The sequence below is a fragment of the Antechinus flavipes genome, chromosome 3 (genome assembly GCF_016432865.1).
Source record: "Antechinus flavipes isolate AdamAnt ecotype Samford, QLD, Australia chromosome 3, AdamAnt_v2, whole genome shotgun sequence".
Lineage (NCBI taxonomy): Eukaryota > Metazoa > Chordata > Mammalia > Dasyuromorphia > Dasyuridae > Antechinus > Antechinus flavipes.
The window spans coordinates 7,824,045-7,842,041 of NC_067400.1; the positions used below are offsets into that span (position 1 = coordinate 7,824,045).

General features: G+C 43.8%; 1 protein-coding gene across 3 annotated transcripts in view; it reads right to left on the reverse strand.

Annotated features, from left to right (window-relative positions):
- The window catches only part of LPP (LIM domain containing preferred translocation partner in lipoma), a 634,535-nt gene that overhangs the window by 468,845 nt on the left and 147,693 nt on the right, over positions 1-17,997 (reverse strand). The gene's annotated exons all lie outside the window — the stretch shown is intronic.

The window sequence follows — 17,997 nt, forward strand, 5'->3', positions numbered from 1 at the left end:
TGCCTTCAAGGAATTAACAATCTAATGCGGAAGACAGCAAGTCCTTGCTTAGCATATACATGTACATATAGGATCTGTAGGACACAGGAAGAAAAACCAAGTTCTTGTCATCCGGGCTGAGGAAAAGACTAATATAGAAAAGCAGCTTTTGAACCAAGGCTTAAAGAAAACCAGGAGTTCTGAAAGTTAGAGGTTACTTACTCCATGATAAATGTTGTATATGAATGAGTTAGAGTAGATTTAATTCCACAATTAAATGAAAGCTCATTGAATCCAGGGACTGACTCACTTTTATCTTTGAACAACCAATGGTGACTTACCTACAATAGGCACTAGGGACGCCATAGTGCATAAAGCACCAGGCCAGGAGGAGTCAAGATTTCCAAATCTGGCCCAGTACTCACCACAATGCAAGTGCTTAATAAATACCCATTGATGGACTACTCTATCACACCTACTGAAAAGATAAGGCTGATTCCTTTGTTGTTGTTAGCTCATTTCAGGATGGTATCCCTGATGGTGATGAGCTGATGGTAAGGATAGTTTTCCTATGTCATCTTTTTTTTTGTTTTAATATGTCTAACATTATTCCTCCTGCTTTTTCTTCCTATAGGGAGTAACTCCCCAAAGAGCAAATTTTATTTCTGTTTCCCAAAGCCCTTTGCATGTATTAATAGTTCAATAATTTTTGTACAATGAATAAATGCTGGTGGGCAATTTTTTGCTAATCATATAAACGATGTGTCCAACTGTGTTATATTGCTATCATTTGCAAAACAGAACAGTCAAATTTGTTTGAATTCAAGATTAATTAAACTTCTCTTTTAAAAGTCTCCACTGAGGTCCTCCTCCAATGTCCCTCTGAGACATGAAGGTTAACCCTAGGTTCTGGGTACCAGGAGAAAATAAGTCCATTGGACCTCACCATGCTAAGAAAAAGCTGGAATATAGGTTGGCCACCAACAGAATATCTGCTACCCAAGGACTAGTTGATTACCAAATTAAATTGATTACCAATTTGATCATGGGACATAAAATTTATCTGTCTCCAGAAATTCCTGAAGTTTTTTGGACACACTGAAAAAATGGTTTAAAACTTAATTTTATGTGTGATTCTGGGCAAATCATTTAATCCCAATTGTTTCAGCAAAAACAAACAAAACTAATTGTACTATCAATTGGGAAAATGGAGAAATAGTTATTAAGAATTATATCATTATTAATTTATTAATTAATAATTATATGTAATATATTGTGTATTAAATGTACTAGTTTCTATTAGAGTCCTATTAAAAATAGAATGTAATGGCATTGTCTGTAAAAAATTCAGAGAGGCAATAAAAGAGTAATATGAACTGATTAGGAAGGGAATCAGCAGAAGCAAGAAAGGAATTCACATGATGATAAAAATAGAGAGAGAGCAAAGGACAATAACCACAAAAATGATGTGAATGTTGTGTAATTATATACACTATAACTGACCAAGTTTGGGCCTGAAGGAAAGAGGAAAAAATATACCTCAGTTCTTTCTTTGCAGAAGAGGACTATGGGAGTAGAACATTCATATACAATATATTACATTATTATTTACATTTACATTTAACATTACATTACAAATATTGTCAGGCTCTACTGATAGATTGTTAATTTTGTGGAGTTTCCATTTTTTGCTTATGAGTCTTACAGGAGATGGGGGGGGGGAGAGGGGAAGAGGTACCCCCAGAGCTAGAAATAAAGGTGATGCAAAAACAAAAATGTCACTGAGCTGCAATCAGAAAGCAGAAACTTTCCCTCCCCCCCAAACCAACCCTTCATTGTGGGGAGGCAGCCTGCGAAGGCTGAAAGGCATGGGGATGGTGCATCTGTCTCCAGGGAGCACGAGCACTCTCGGGGTGCAGCCTGAGCAAGTGAAAGGGGAGAGAGCACTTTTCATCTGTGGTCTAACCAAAAGGCCACGCGGCAGTATGAGAGAAGGGCCAAGCCCCAAGTCTCCTGACCCAGAAAGGGAGCATTGGGCAACGTTTCTCAGCGGAGGTGGAAAGGTGTCGGGGCTGGGGCCACCTCGAGACACCACAGATGCCTTCGCAGGCGTACAATGAGACTTTCTCATTCTGCTTCTGAGGTCTGAGGTTTCCATCACTCTTTCTTATTAACCATATCTGTCACGGATCTCGCCTGAAAGTGGGGCGCAAATACTCTCGTGGGATTCTCCTGCCCTTCCCAAGCTCATTGCGGGAGAAGGAAGAGAAAGCGGGAAGAACCCCACGTCTCAGCTGAAGATGAATAACCGGGCAATGACCCAAACTCAAGACTGAGTCACGGCGTGCTTGCAGTGCGCCCCCGACCTCACTTACACGCTTACTCTAAGCAACGGGCACAGCTCACGTAGCCAGGCGGAGCCGTCCTTAGTAAGGGACAAGGGCTCTCACGTCCCATAATGCAATGTTGGCCTCCCACTCGCCTTCTCAGACAAGGGGGTCCCGACAAACACAACTCAGAGGGACCAAATGATGCTCAGCCTTGAAGGCCCAGCTTCGGAGGAAGGGAACGCCTTCCAACCCACCCACCTGGTCCGCCATTTTCTTTTTACCTGCACTTACAGAACAGGAAGCTCTGGCTGAAAAACCTCCCTAGGAAGAAGGAGCTGGGCCAGGTTAAGGCAGGGGGAGGCTCCCGGGAAGACCAGCTACTTGCTCTTGGGACTATTTTTTGTGGTCGTTTTTCAGAAGTATTCTCCTGCCTTCGACCAAAAAACAATGGTTTACATGTGTGAGTCACTGATATTTGTACCACAGGGTTAGCTGGGAAAAAGAAAGAGGAAAGTCTGGCATGATGGCCCTCTCTTAGAATTCCTGCTTTCCTCTAAGGCTTACTAAAGTGCCACCTCCTACAGGAAGCCTTCCTGATTCCCCAGATGGTGGCAGTCCCTCCCCCGCTAATGCTCTATATATGTGTGCATTTACTAACTGAGTATGTGGGGTTGCCTCCTGGTGCTGGGGAACTCCTTGAATGGCAGGAATTGGTTCTTTTTTTGTCTTTGCAAAGTCCAAGATCTCCCTGGCCTGGCCTTAGAGGGGAATCAGTGCTTATCTGTTGACTATTTGATTGAAGTTGATCAACACATGGGCCAATATGAAGTGAAAACTAGGAACTGGAACTTAAATGAGTAAACAACTAAGGGACCCTTCAGCCCCTGCCCAACACCAGCTCAAGTCCACCTTAGACAAACCTTCAGGAGGGGCACGTTTTGCATAATCCCTGAATCGTCTAAGACTCCTCTTATGAATAAGAAGAATGTAATTACAATGGGATCGTCCTGAAGGGGAATCTCAGGGTCAGGGCTTTCTGTCCCCAGTCAGATCTGGGAGCACAGAGGGAGCCCAGTTTGGAACAGATTCAGGCTTGGGTCTGAAGCCCATCTTCGGTTCTGATGATGTTAAGGTAACAGCTTTACCTACTGGACTTCAGGTTCCTGATCTGTATTTGATGGAGTAAGATTGAATGGATCCACAAACATACATACATATATATCAGGGGTCCTCAAACTACGGCCCGCGGGCCAGATGCAGCAGCTGAGGTCGTTTATCCCCCTCCCCCAGGGCTATGTAGTTTCTTTATTTAAAGACCCACAAAACAAAGTTTTTTACTATAGTCCGGCCCTCCAACAGTCTGAGGGACAGGGAACTGGCCCCCTATTTAAAAGGTTTGAGGATACATACACACACTATACACATATATATAGTACCATACACACACACACACACACACACACACACACACACACATACATATATACACATATATTAAACTATTTTCTCTCCATCATCAAATTCTACATTTGGGTGGTCTCTGACCAGCTCATCCTATTGACTCATGCAGTTCACTAAACACCCAAAGCTGTTTTGTTTTGTTTTTAAGATGAATTGTTTCCTAGTCAAGAATTTCTGAACTTGCATAAGACTTTTTATTTATTCTTCTTAAATTTAAATGGATTAAGCCCTATGCTCGCAGGGGTCCTCAAACTAGGGCCAGCGGGCCAGATGCGGCAGCTGAGGACGATTATCCCCCTCCCCCAGGGCTATGAAGTTTCTTTATTTAAAGACCCACAAAACATAGTTTTTGTTTTATTATAGTCCGGCCCTCCAACAGTTTGAGGGACAGTGAACTGGCCCCTATTTAAAAAGTTTGAGGACCCCTGCCCTAGCCCATCAAGATCAAATGGAATGTTGGTTGTCTTCAAGTAAGGTAGCCATGCCTCCCTTCTAGCTTGAGATAAAGGTATAATTAATCTATGGATACACATAAGCCTGTGGATGTATCCTCAGGCCAAGGTGAAAAGACCCCGGACTAATTTTTTAAAGAATTAATTAAAATATGAGGGTATTCGAAATTTAACCCACAAATGTACTTATAACACCGTGGGCCTGGTACGGAGAGGCTGGAGACAAAGGTACCCTGTCTTCTGCTCGAGGGGCCACCAAACACTTTCCCGCCTAAGCCCACCCAAGATGCCGATCTGTAATACAACAAATTCCATCACCTATGAATGATTTGGTTGTCTCATTAAAGGAATGTTTGCCAGTGTTTAATTGCTTCCCTTCTGATTTTAATTTCCTTACCTGTCAGCATCCATCAGCCACACTGAGATCTTTTTGACATCCTGGTTGATTGTGCTGAAATTAATCAGATTTTTTTTTAACTGTAAATTGCTTTGGCCCTAATGTAGAAATGGCAATTTCTTATGAGGATATTTATTTATAAAGTTCTATGAAGGGGGCTTACTAAGGGCCGAGACCCAGAGAGTGTTCTAAGGCCTACATTTTCTCATTTAGCTTCAGAGAAACCCTAGTATGGAAAGAGTTCTTAATACAGTTATTATGATCCCCATTTTCTGGATGGTAAAACTATAGCTTGATGGGGATCTGGCCTATGGTTCCACAAAGAAGGTTCTGGGCTCAGAATCTGGAAGATCTGGAATATCTGAACCTCTAGTCAAGTTCCCAAGACGGGATAAAAATAGCACATGCTTTATAGGATAAAACGAGATCCTATATGTAAGGCATTCTATAAATATAAACCTGCAATGTTGTTGGGTTGTCAACCAAGGCAGGATTTCCACCTTGGTTTTCCCAGGTCCCGCTGTATATAGCAGAGAACGCGGCTCATTTAGAGGCAAACTGAGTGATTATGGGAAACGGAAGTCCAGAAATGAACAAAGCCTAGCCCGCTATACTAGAGAGAGGAAAAAATAGCACTAGTCCAGGGGTGGGAGAAAGGGACGAGTCTAAATTCTGTTTATACCGAAGCCGTGGAGATAACACAAGCAATTCAATTCTAACCAAAATGTTAAATGACCAAAAACAACCTCAGCCCATGCCAGTCGTTCAAGAAATATTGAAATAAATTCTAGTGCCCCAAAGATCACTGGAATATGCTTAAAGTTGCAAGTGGCCTCCAGGAGGCCCCCGCCCATCAAGGACGGAGGCAAGGTCAAAGGAAAAAGGCAGCAGGTAGCCCAGAAATAAATCCAAGTCTTGTCAGACCCTAGCAAGTGAAAGGAAGGGGTGCTGAATGAGAACATCATGGCTGACTCCTTAAAGGGCAACAGAAGATGAAATCAGAAGAGAAGGCTGTGCTATCAGTGTGTTTTGGTTTTTTAAGTGATTCCAGGTTATGTACGTGAGAGGCAGATAAGAAGTTTAGAAATAGCATGCAAGAAAACCAAGTGGCGGCTTATCCAAGGACGGTTATTGTCAGAAAGAAAATCAGTGGCAGCAGTAACTGAGAAGGAGAAATGAAAGGTTCAGCTTAAAAGGAACAAAGAGATAAGCAGAGCCTTGGAGTTGGGACTGATGGGGGAAGATGATGAAGGGACCAAAAAGAGCTATGGAGATGGAGCTGGGAGATAGGTGAGAATGGGATGGGGAGGGTGCAAGCCAGAGGAGCCTGGCAGAAATCAGCTGGCAGGACACCAAATAACAGTCCCCAGAAATAAAAGACAGAAAAATGGAAAAGAACCAAGAAAGATATATTTGAAAGGAATCCATCATGGAAGGAAGAGAGGAAATAAGTGTTCAAAAGTGGAAGGAGAAGGAGAAGGAAAAAAAGAAAGAGAAGATGGAGCACCAGGAGAGGTGGGGGGGGGGGGAGGAGGGTGGTGAGGAAGGAAGAGAGGGAGGGAGAGAGAGAGGGAGGGAAGGAGAGAGAGAGGGAGAGAGAGAACAGAGAGGGAGGGAGGAAAAAAGGAAAAGAGGGAAGGAGGGAAGAAAGAGAGAGAAGAAGGAGGAGGAGGAGAAGCAGAGGGAAGAGAAGGAGGAAGAGTGGAAGAAAGGAAGGAAAGGAGGAAGGGATGAAGAAAGGGGGGGAGAAATAATTCATAAATGACCCTTTCTCAAAGTCCATGATCAGTATTTCAAGAAAAATTGCTGTTTTGTTGTTGTTGAGTTATTATACTTCTGTCCAACTCTCCAGGAACTCATTTGGGGTTTTCTTGATAAAAATACTGGGGTAGTTTACCATTTCCTTCTTCTACTAATTTTACAGATAAGAAAACTAAAGCAAAGAGTTAAATGACTTCTTGTCCAGGGTCACACAGCTAGTAAGTGTCTGAGCACACATTTGAACTCAGAGCCTCCTGTCTCCAGGGCCAAAGCTCTGGAACTATAACAATAGTTATATTGTACTACCCAGCGTCCCTGAAGAAAGACAAGATGGCCAAAGAGAAGGGGAAGGAAGGTCGTTAAGAAAATGAGAGCCATCAGTGATAAGAAGGAAATAGGACCCAGTCAAGCAGGCCCATGTCCCAAATGCTGTTTGTTCCCCAAACACGTGAAGGACTCAATGAGACGAAAGACAGGGTTAGAAATCTTTTCCTCCAAAAACTTTTTTCTCCAGAGTCATTTAGGATTCCTCATGTAGCATATCTGAAGACTAAATGTAAGAATCCAAATTTAGCAGCTTCCCCCTCCTTGATGGAGAGGAGTTTCTTATAAAAATGATTACAGATCTTTTCCATTTTTCATCTATAAATTGTCTTCTTTCCAGTTTTATTCTTAAAGCCCTCAGGATGATTTTGCTCACTGGGACCTTCAAATATCCTTATTTTTTCCCCCTTCCTCTGCTCTTTATTGCTTTATAAATAGATAGATCAAGCATTTATTAAGCCCTCACTCTGTGCCCAGCACTTGGTCACTCACAAGATCCCACCATGCTCCACGCTCAGATTTTACAAATAAGCTGATGTTCTAAACAAATGTTGCCTGTGGCCACCGCATCTCTTCAGGAAGTAAAACCATCAAGTGTTTGATGGCTGAGATAATTGCTCAGCTCTTTTGGTCTTCTCTACGTGGCGGCTGATTTACCCAGTTTACACTGGTAAGTTTCCTTAGGGAAGTACACAGTTAAATTGTTAAATTATGTACATAGCAAAAACTCTCATTAAAAGCAACAATGTCTTCTGAAAATAAGAAAATCATAAGCATGATTTTTCTCCCAAATTTCAAGCCCTTTCTCCATTTCATTTCTGAGATAGTCTTTATCCTGCTGGACAATTTTCCTATATAAATTATCACAAGCCCCACCACCACCACCTCCCAATTATCCTATTGATGAATTAAATGGGGAAACAATCCAGTTCCACCCCTTAATTTTGTAGGTAAAATCAGAAGAAATCAGACCAGAGTCAAATATTCAGTGTCCCATTGACTTTCCTTATCATAGGTTCTAGGTTCTAAAATCATATACTTTTAAAATAAAAAGTGATTTGAGAAATCATGTATAATCCTCTTTTTGAAATGAAAAAAGCAAAATAACAAACAACAACAACAACAAAAACTGAGGCACAGAAAAGCTCAGTAGTTTCTACATATTTGGACAACTCACTGCCCTGTAACTACTTTGTAAGTACTTTCAGAGTTATTAACCTCAGTCTCCTCATCTATAAAATGGGGACAATAAAACACATATCTTGCAAGGTTGTGAGACACCAATAACTAAAGTAATAGCCTCTTCAAACCTTATTAAAGCATTGTATAAATGACAGCTATTGTGATTTTCCTGTTTTCTGTCTATTTTATTATGTAACTGGGCAGGTACCTATTGTCTAGATTCAGCATTCTTCCAGAGGAGACCTTGGGCTTTTGAATTCCGAGTCCAAAGGTTTTTTAGCCCCCCTTTTTTTAGCCTGTATCATCAGCTTCAGTAGCCATGGATTATACTTGCATAATGCTCTCCCTTTTCTTCCCTGAGATGCTGGAGTGTCTGAGGCAGCAAAGGGGGGAATGACAGGAAATCTATGTGAACAAGAGCTGCTGAAGGAACTGAGGACGTTTAGTCTGGAGAAGAGAAGTCTCAGGGGGGAGATGAAGGAGCGTAGGGGAAGAGCTATCAAAGATAAAAGGGATTTTCCTTCTCTTTTTTTTTTTTTTTTTTGTCCCAAAGTAGGAGGAGAGAGTGAAAGTGGCAAAAGCCCCTTCAAGATACAAGTTCATTAAATTATAAACTCCAGGAGGGAAGGTTCTGTATTTTTTTTTTTCCCCTTTATTCTCCTAGGACTTAGCACATAGTAGGTGGTTAATGAATCTTTTTGACTATCAAGATCTTATGGACTTCTGCTAGTCAGCCAATCCTCCCCCAACACCTTCATTAGCCTTTGCCATTCTCACCTGCAGCTGTCACAGCACACTGACTCACAGAGCATTTATTTGTTCAGCACTGGGGGACCAGAGCTCTCTCTGGCTCTTTCTGGATTTTAAGGTAGGCTGGGGAGGGAGAGAAGATTTGCAATTGGTGTGGAGGAGGTGACATTCACAAAAAGACCTTCAGCCTTTCATCCCCCAACCCTACCTGAGTAAGGATCCCCCAGCATCAGCCATGGGGAAGGCTTCTGGGGAGACAGAGGCAGCCAAATCGTGGCTCTCTGGGAGACTCTGGACATGTCCCCTCCCATCTTGGGCTTCCTCTGCTAGAAATGAGCTGAGAACTAATTAAGGGGCTTATTCTATGTTCTAAGCTCTGGGCGAACACAGAAAAGCAAGGAGACCAAAATCTGAGATGAAACCATCACAAGCCTTTATTGTGCATGATCAGGGCGCCAAGTAAAGATGCTCACTGGTGAACTTCACAGCTGTGAGTCAATGATTTCCTCATTTTCAGCAGCTCTAGACAGACCTAGCTTGGCTACCCCATTGCTACCTTCCCTTTAAGCAAAGACAGGGGAAGTGATGGAGGAAACACAAGAAAGAAGCTCCAGAAAGCCTGCAGCTGTCCTACTTTATTCTAGGTAATCCTCGGATTTAGAACAAAGCCCAGCATTTAGTAGGTGCTTTATAAATGCTTGTTGATTGATTTAATCAGCTTTCCCAGAGAAAGGAAAAGCCAGTAGGCTCTCCACCTCCAAATATTTACATCCCAAGAGTGAGGATCTGAGAGCAAACAGAAAGGACATTTAAACAAATTTACATAAGAGCTGATAGCTTCTGGAATCCCAAATGCAAGTATGGAAAGGATTACCCCAGGCCTTCCTATCTAAGGATAGGAAGCTAGATGGGAGGAGCAGAGGACCTGCTAGAGAAGGATTTCTAGGTCCTGGACAGTACCAGGGAGGAGGAGCAATAATCTGGCCAACGATCAGCAGCCAACTTCATTCTGTCCCCTTAAAGAGGACCCTGCATGTTCTGATCAGAGAAGCCCCAAAGACAGCAGGGGGTGAGCTCTCAGAAAAGCATTTAAAATCAAACAAGGTGCAAGACTGGGAGTCCTAGCGAAGGAAGATCACACACCCTGGGAAGGGAAGGGCTGGAGAGAAATTGTTTTTGTTTTTGTTTTTTTAAGAACCAAATGGAGTAGACTGTCAAAGGAGATGAGTGAGGATTCCAGAGAAGCTCAGAAGCAATCGTGCTCCCTCCCACCTAATTACAATAACAAAAGTAGATAATTACCTAGTTTTTATTATTATCTAACTTTTGAATAATAATAAATAAGCATTAACCAATTATCCAATTTTAAAACCAGAAACCACTTTTAAGATTCATAAGGATCAGAAAGAAAATCACTAGGCGCCTAACCACCAGGAGAGCATAGGAAAAAGAGACTTTGGTTGTGGAAGACAATGAGTTCAAATCTCACCTCTGACCAATAGCACTTAGGGAAAATTGTCGGCCTGTCTCCTCCCCAAGTAAAAGGGATTCAACTGGATCAACTCTCGGGTCTTTTCCAGTTCCTAACCACATTATTCAACAACCCTTCTGGACCTCAGTTTCCTTCTGTGTACAAGGAGAATTAAAATAGCAATGGATGCTGAGGACAATTTTGATGGTGCCATCTTGACAGAAGGCAAGAGATTCAGGGGTAGACTGAGACACGCCTCTACTGGCTTTTAAAGTATTTCATAACCCAACCCCCTCCCATCTTTCCACACTGACCTCCTTGAACAAGATACATTTTTAATCAGACTCTGGGGATCTTCACTGTCTCCCTACGTGGAATGCCTGCCCTGTTCCTCAGCTTCTCCTGTTTTCTTGGATGTCCTTCAAGGCTCAGCTAACATCCCACCTACAAAAAGCCTTTGCCAGTCAGTCCCTTGGAGATGATCTCCAGTGTGTCCTGCATGTATTTTATTTGCATTTAGTTATTTACACATTGTCTCTCCCTTCAGACTGTGAGCTCCTTGAAAAGAGGGACTCCCCCACCTTCTTGGTATCCTTGGCACACAGTAGGTGATAATAAATGCTTCTGACTCGGCTTGCACTGGTAGATATTTTGGGACATGAACAATGTGGGAATGTCTATTGCTTGATTATTCATACTTGTTCCAAGAGCATTTTATTTTTTCAATAAGAGGATGGTGAGAGAAAAAATGAACACTAAATGGAGTTCCCTTCCAGGTCAAGATCTATGATTCCATGATTGATCCTATGATCTTGGGCAAATTATTTGTTTCCTCATCTATAAAAATGGTGAGTTTGGATCAGAAGGCCCAGAAACTCCCTTTTGTCTCCCACAGGAGCCAGATCTTGGGATCAGTCTTCTTGGGAACAAACAGTCCTTCCTCAGGTTTCCTAAGAGCTTGTTGTGATTGCTCTAAGGCAAACACTAAAGAAATTCTAAGATAACAGAAACTCCTGAAGAAGCATTTCTGGAGCCTGGAACAGCAAAAGAGCCTTCCTCCCCCTGACTTTGGACACCTGAATCAATCAGCAACAATCCTCTTTATTCCTGGTTCTAAAAAGCTTTAGTAAAGAAACTCTTCCTCCTTTTGCCTTTTTCCCTGTGGAAAAGACACTAGGAGAGAGAGATCAGCTTTGCACAAAAGCTCCTTCAAACAGCCCTCAAATTGTCTTCAGTTGGGGCATCTGGCTTCCATGCAGAAAAAGGCTCCTCCCTGACCTCGTCACTGAAAATCAAATCCATTTGTAGCTCTGTGCTTAGCCCACCTTAGGTTCATAATAAATGCTGGTTAATAAGCCCTGAGCCCTCAGCAAACTCCAAAAGGAGTCTATTAGAGCCAACACTGTGTATAGAGAAGGGAGGACAATCTAAGTCAAGCCCAAGAGGAGAGGATGGGAAAAAGCAGGATGATCCACTCCACCTCCAATCACCTCCATCCAAACCCAGAAGGCAATTAGAGAGGAGAAGAATCGAGAGAGTTTTAAGAGGCAGAGTCCCACTCAGATAAGAATATGGTTTTCCCATTTGAGCAGGTGACAGTGGGGAGAACTGATTAATTAGGTTCCATTTTAATGTTTAATTGATTTGTTTTACATCACTGTGATTTCAATCCATCAATCAACAAACATTTATCAAGCACCTACTTTTTTAAGCCATAAAGAAATAGTCCCTGCCCCTTAAGGAGTTAGCATCCCATCGGGTAACTTAAGTGTCTGAGGCCATATCTATACTGGTCTTCCTGACTTAAAATTCAGCCACCTGGCTTCTTCTAAAGAGCTTTAAATGGATAACAAAAAACTTTTAGGAGCAAGAGAGGACCACTGGGGCTTTATGAACAGAAAAGCAATAGGATCAGCAGCTGTGTGGAGAACGGTCCAGAGCAATAGGGACCAGAGGTGGGGAGGCTAGATCACCAGCTCTAGTGACAAGCTAGCATGATAGTGGTCTTATGAATCCAGAGAAAGAGATGTAGGGGAGGAGCATTGTGAGGTAGAAACATGACTTCCCAGCTGTTTGTAGGTGAGGGAGTCAGAGGGAGAAATCCAGGATGATAGTGCTCTTAATAAAAATGGGGTGGGAGTGTGGGGCTTCGGAAGTCATGACTTCTGGGTCTCAGGGTGGGAGCTGTAGCATCAGAAGGGACAACTACGTCCCAAGGAGGCAATGTTCCACTTCCATAGCCCCCCACCTTTCTACATAGGGGCAGCTCCTTGGGGAAATGCCCCATTTGGTGGAAGCTCTTGGGGCAATGAGACTTTGATGCCGAGTTCTGCTCCCGAGTCAGTGTTCTGCTATGGATTCCAGTTTTCCTGCCTAGCTGAGATCTGGGGGTGAATAGGAACAAGGCCCCCAAACTATGCTCTGGAGAAATCGGGCAGCCTTTCCAGGAACGGCAGCAGGGGTGCATCTCTTTGGTTTCTCCAAATGGAACCGTACATGTCGCTGCTTTGTGTCGGTGCCTTCTGAGCCCGATAATGGTTGATCTCCTGAATTGAATAGACCGATCTCATCTGCGTGCCCCAAATAACATATAGAAATGAGCCTGGCCCTAACAGCCCTTGGATCTTCAATCAGGAAATTCAATTTTAGCTGCAAAACTATGTTTTGGCAAAAGTGCAATTGAACTCCATGTACTTGTCACATTTCTAAATATACTCCGGTCCCCATGGCAACGGGAGAGACTGATGGATCTCTTAAAAGAGTACGGTATATTTAATTGTCAGCATTTTAAACTGACTCAGAAAAATGCTGTGTGATAGGTCCCTTCACCATGGTTACGGCTGCCTGAACCCATAATAACACAAACTCCTCACAGACGCACGTAAGAAATGTGCGCACACACAACGCACATGAAGCTAGAACTTTGTCAGGCGCTTTGGGATGAGCCCCCTCCCACAAAAAAAAAAAAAAAAAGCCAACTGGGAGAAAGAGGAAATGGCTCTTGGAAAGACTCAATGGGCCAGTTTCCAGTTAGAGGCCCCAAGGACCATCTGTCCAGTGGGCTCAGGGTCAGCTTAGACTGGAAAGTGGGGGAAGGAGAGACCTTCAGAGCCACTGGGGAAATTGGTCCTCTCTGACATCTCAAATCAGATTTCTTTAAATGAAACATCAGAGAGAACAAAGAGTGAATTTGTTCAGTACCGAGGGTTTCGGAAGGGGGAGGGAGATGGAGGAGGAGGGAGGAAATTGCTACCGTCTTGTACCTTGCCTTTCATGCCGGGATCATGGTTCACGAGTCACATCCCTCTGGGCTCGGTCCTTACTCATCCTCATCATCTCTAACGCTGCTTCCAGGGAAACAAGAAGCTTCTTGCACCTCTGTTCTGAGATCCATGAAGTCTGGTAGAGATAGTGCTTATGATTCAAGAAGAAAAGCCTCAAAATGTCCTAATGAGGGTCCACCCTGCCCAATCAAGGGGCAATCCCACTTAAATTAACAATCAAGTCTGAGCCCTTCTTTTTACAGATGGAGAAACCAAGGCTCAGAAAAACTGAGCGTTCAGGGTCACAGAATAAGTATCAACAGAGGCAGAGGAAACAGATGAGGAAACTGAGCCCCCAAATATCTTTTCTTGGACTCCATAGAGAATCAGTTACAGAGTAAGACTAGAATACAGTTCAACAAATGTTCAGATCACAAATTCCCTTGGCGGGGAGGGGGGTGTGAAGCCTGGGGACCCCCTTCTCAGAAAGCCATTTGATATATTCCAAATGGAAGGAAATTATCACTTTCAGTTAGAAGCTAGTGAAAAAGAACTCATTTCCCCTCCCATTCATTGACCTTCTAAAAATTTCCCATAGACCCTTGGGGGTCACTGGACATAGAATAAGACCTCCAGATACAGACCATGTGGTTATTGCTAATGATGGCTTTTGAATGGGAAGGTAACCTGTTTGAGAAAACGAATCTGCTTCTGACATGTTGAAGAAATTGAGAGGTTGGGGGGATATTGCCGGAAGGAGGAGCTGGGGAAAGCAATTACAGTATGTATGTCTGTCTATATGTATATGTATATATATGTAACCAGAGCCTGGGTCAGCAAGGAAAGATACAAGAGGAAGGAGCATCCTACAAGACAGCATTAAAGAAACAATCCCCGACAATACCAGAAGGATTCAAGGATGACTTCAAGGTTTCAGGATTGATTTAAAAGATTTGCTTGCACTTATCCACTATTCTTATTTCCAAAACGTTTTTACATCTCCTTTTATCCTGAGGATGTCCCTTTGCAATAAAAATTAAAAAGGAGACAAAAGATAATTTTGTTTGCAGATAGGTAAACTAGGGTTTAAATCATTATTGGTAATTGGAGGAGTCAGTGTTGTTTAGCTCAGAGCAGAGAAGCCTGGGAGGGAAGGAGAGCCTGTCTTTTTTACAAAAATCTCTGATCCTCACAACAACTCTGGGAGGTATGTGCTATTATAATCCCCTTCCCAGATGAGGAAACTGAGGCAGACAGGGGTCTGAAGACTCACGAAGGAGCACACATCCAGTAAAGTGTCTGAATCTTCCTGACCAATCCCTGGGCTCTAGCCATTGCATCACCTAGCTAGCTGTAAAGATAAATGTCAAGAAACCCATCCTAGTAATTAGAGCCAACCTGCAGGGACCCTGCCCCGATTTCCCCAGCTGCTTCTCCTCTGTATTCAAAGATTTTGGTGCCTGCTTTTAAGGCAGTAGGAGTTGCTGATAAAGAACAGACCTCAGAATCAGGATGGAGTTAACCTCATCTCTGATATAAATCGGCTGTTTTCTCTGGACCACTCACCTACTTCTCAACACTCTTGGCATCTCATTAAGATAGAAATTGCAGAGGTGACAGACAATCTGCATCAGCAGAAGGACGCAGGTCACCCACCGGAAGTGCCCTAGACCAATAAACCACAGATCTTGACCCAAAAAGGAAAAAACAAAAACAATTAAACTTGTATTTATTTTCTCTGTTACTCTTTCCATCCCCAATAGAATGTAGTTTCCGGTTATAAGAGACTCTTTCATTTTTATCTTTGTATTCTCAACAACAATACAGTGCTTGCCACAAAAGAAATGCTTAAAAATATAGTCACGGGGTAGTTAAATGGAAGGATGGCAAATGGATGGTTGATAGGTAAGCGGATGGAGAGATGAAAGATGGATGGATGGTAGATGAATGAGTAGGTGAGTGCTGAATGGATGGGTAGATGGGTAAATAGATAGGGGGATGGAGGATGGATAAATAGGTAGATGGATGGATTGATGGATGAATGGTGGATAGATGGATAATTATTATGGATGGATGGATAATTGTTAAAGATGGAAAAGGTCACTTAGGAAGGCAGTAACTTCCACTTCCTTGGGGGTCTTCAAACAAAGACTGGATCCTTTTCCTCACCAAACATCTTGGAGTCAGAAAGACCTGAGTGTGAATACCGTTTCAGTCATTTCCTCAGTGCATGACTCAGAAAGTCACGCAACCTCTTTCAACTTTAGTTTCCTCACTTGTAAAACAAAAACTGTGGAAATCCCTCTGTTCACATCCAAGGTTTCTGACTATCCTTTCCTTTAGACTCCCTAGCTCCCCCAAAATGGCCCGCTGCCCTTTGGTCCAGTGCTCGCAGCAAGGCGGCGAGAACAAGCAAACAGCCACTTGAACCATTAGGTGGAGAATATTGACAAGCCATCAGTGAACATGAAAAATTAGCTGGCTCTGAGCCCCCAGCCTGGGAAGTGGGTACGAAGGGAGCCGCAAGCTCTTCCTCTGGGTCACAAAGTGGGTATGATTCACAGCCCAGACTCCCCTGTGATGACAGAAGGGACATGCTTCCTTGCGCTTAAAGGAAGTGTTCGGGCGGCTTTGATGTGTTCCTTGTGCTCTGTGGGCACCATGGAGAGGCTACCGGGAAACCTAAGCCACCCTGTCGAGGGCTTTTCGGCAGAGCTCCTGGGAGGCTGTGACCACCACCTCTCCTTCTCTTATTCCTTACACTAGGCCCCTCCCCTGGCACACACACAGATACCCTGATCACAAAAAATGAGCATCGGGTCACAAGGGAAAAGGGGACAAAGACACACATGGGCCAAAATAAAGTCCTAACCGGCAACAAAAGCATCTTCTGCTGAGACAGGTGTCCAGCCTAGCTCTAACTCTCTCCTCCTGGTGACAGCATGGGAAGGAAAGGATCAGAGTGCAAGAGCTGGAAGGCCCATCGGGCAACATCAAAGCAAACATCCCATTATACAGAAGAATAAACTGAGGCAGAATTCATATAGGAAGTGAATGACAGAGAATGTAGCAGTCTTCCCTCAGTACCAATGTAGCTCCATATAAACTTAATTTTTTCCACCTGGAAACATTTTTATTAGCCACAGGGAAGGACCTTTCTCCTGATAGTCCCTTTCATTTACACTGGATAGTGGAGATAGTTGGATGGGGGGTAGGAAGATGGATAAATAGGTAGATGGATGGATGGTAGAGAGATGGACTGATGGATGGATGGTGGATAGATGGGTAATTATTGGATGGAACTATGTATACACACAGTTGTTTGTATGTTGTCTCTCCCACTAGAAGCAAAGCTCCTTGAGGCAGGAGCCATAGTTTTGCCTCTCTGGGGGTCTGGACAGGGAAGTCAGTGTTGACTGACTATAGAATGAAGAAAAAAATCCATCCAGAAGAGCAGTTCCCTGAAACTATTGACAGCAGAACGGAGCAAAGAATCAGAAACAAAACAAGAGCCTGTTGACCGGGGGCTTGGCCCTCAGTGAATAACTGGACTTGTGTCTCAGACTGCTGTGAATGAGGATTGAGAGAAGCCATCTCTGAATGGTTCCAGAGTGAAGGAGGCCAAATCAGGAGTGACTACCTTCACAGAGCTGAAAATTAAAAGTCCAACACTGGAAACCCCTCTCAACCCCTAGATACAGACACGGGAATGGCCGGCCGTCTATTCTTGGGGACATGACCGACTACGGCTGGGGAAGTTCCAAAGATGGGACCAAGAGTGATAACTTGGTTCAAAGTTAATGACTTGGTTGGTCTTGCTTTGATCCATGAGAATGTTTGCTAAAGGCAGGGGAAAGGGCAGAGAATACTGGGAAATGGCAAAAGTAAGGAAGACAAATGAAGAAAGGGAGGGAAGGCAGCAGCAATTGATTTTATCTGGGGGTTCACCCACTATCTGAACGATCTCAGTGACCTGGGAAGTGAGTTCTCGGACTCTCCAGGACTAAGAAGATCCATTCCAGTTCTGAAATTCGATGACCCTGTTTGTGTTTGCCCTTTTTCCAGCATGGGCTCCTTCAGTCCCTCCCTAGAAATATCCCATAGCATGTAAATGATCCCTGGATACTGTATTCCCAGCAGACATGCTCTGTGGAAGGGAGTGTCCACTGGCCTGTCAACGTGACATTGCCTGGGCTGCTGGGAGTAGCTGGCCTGACCCTATTTATGCCCCTGTGGAGACAACAGATTGGGGGCAATGCCCCGAGTAACCCTTAGGGTGAGCAGCACACAGGGAAAGCTGGACAAGCTGGAGGAACAGAGGGTTCCCCTTTAAGCACCTGAATTGGGGGCACCCAGAAGGCAGGCAGAGGGAATCCAACCCCCAGGGAAGGGGTCTCCACTTCCCTCAGCCAGCAGGCTGCCTCTTGCCCCATCAGCCCTAGCAATGCTCGCTCTCCATGGGTGCTCCTCAGAGACCCCCATCTGCCAGGGCTCCTTCCTCCCAGGACGAAGCCCAACACCCTTATTAGTAAGGAAGTCCCCCTAAAAGTAACAGGTAGCGGCTTGCGTGTAGGAAAATAACTTAGTACAAATCCTCCCCCCACCCCCTTTCAGGCAGCCCTGTCTC